Genomic DNA, 719 nt, shown 5'->3' on the forward strand with positions numbered 1-719 from the left:
TTAACCTTAAACCGCATAAACACATTTCATTACACCAAATACACAAGATAATGTTCTTTTTAGCAACATCATATGACCCCTTTAACACTGCACTGTGCTTACATACAGGTAAATAAAAACTAAAATAATGATTAAATTAGATTAAAATGACCTAAAAGCTAAATAAAAACTGTACTGTACTTAAATGTAAAAAATAAATAAAGATTAAATTGAAATGTGTTGTGCTTTAACATTAATTTATATTTAATTTGATTTAGTACAACTAGTGATACTGGTACCACACTTTGAGAACCACTGATCTAAATAATAATAATAATAATAAATAGATATATTGATAGAATTCTTTATTGGTTTGTTTATAACTAATATAATTTTAATATGACAATATATATGTAAAATAATTATAAATCTGACCTATAATATAATATATAAATATAATAATAAAGTCAACTTTATGTATACAGCACTTTATATAAAATACATTTTCAAAGCAGCTTCATAGCAACCCTCTCTCTACGCACACCTTGGCAATATAACACACACACACACACACACACACACACACGTTTACTTAGCTATCTAAATGGGGACATTACATAGACTTCGATTGTTTTTATATACAGATAGTTATACACTTTTTAACCTAAACCCACCCCTAACCCTACCCCTCACAGAAAACTTTCTGCATTTTTACAATTTCAAAAGTAAAAAAAAACTTT

The 719-nt window shown here is 26.4% G+C and overlaps 1 protein-coding gene across 2 annotated transcripts in view; it reads left to right on the top strand.

Annotated features, from left to right (window-relative positions):
- The window catches only part of LOC107659848 (protein FAM60A-like), a 7,135-nt gene that overhangs the window by 4,301 nt on the left and 2,115 nt on the right, over positions 1-719 (top strand). The gene's annotated exons all lie outside the window — the stretch shown is intronic.

This window comes from Sinocyclocheilus anshuiensis, unplaced genomic scaffold (genome assembly GCF_001515605.1).
Source record: "Sinocyclocheilus anshuiensis isolate Anshui unplaced genomic scaffold, SAMN03320099.WGS_v1.1 scaffold1032, whole genome shotgun sequence".
In the NCBI taxonomy this organism is placed as follows: Eukaryota; Metazoa; Chordata; class Actinopteri; order Cypriniformes; family Cyprinidae; genus Sinocyclocheilus; species Sinocyclocheilus anshuiensis.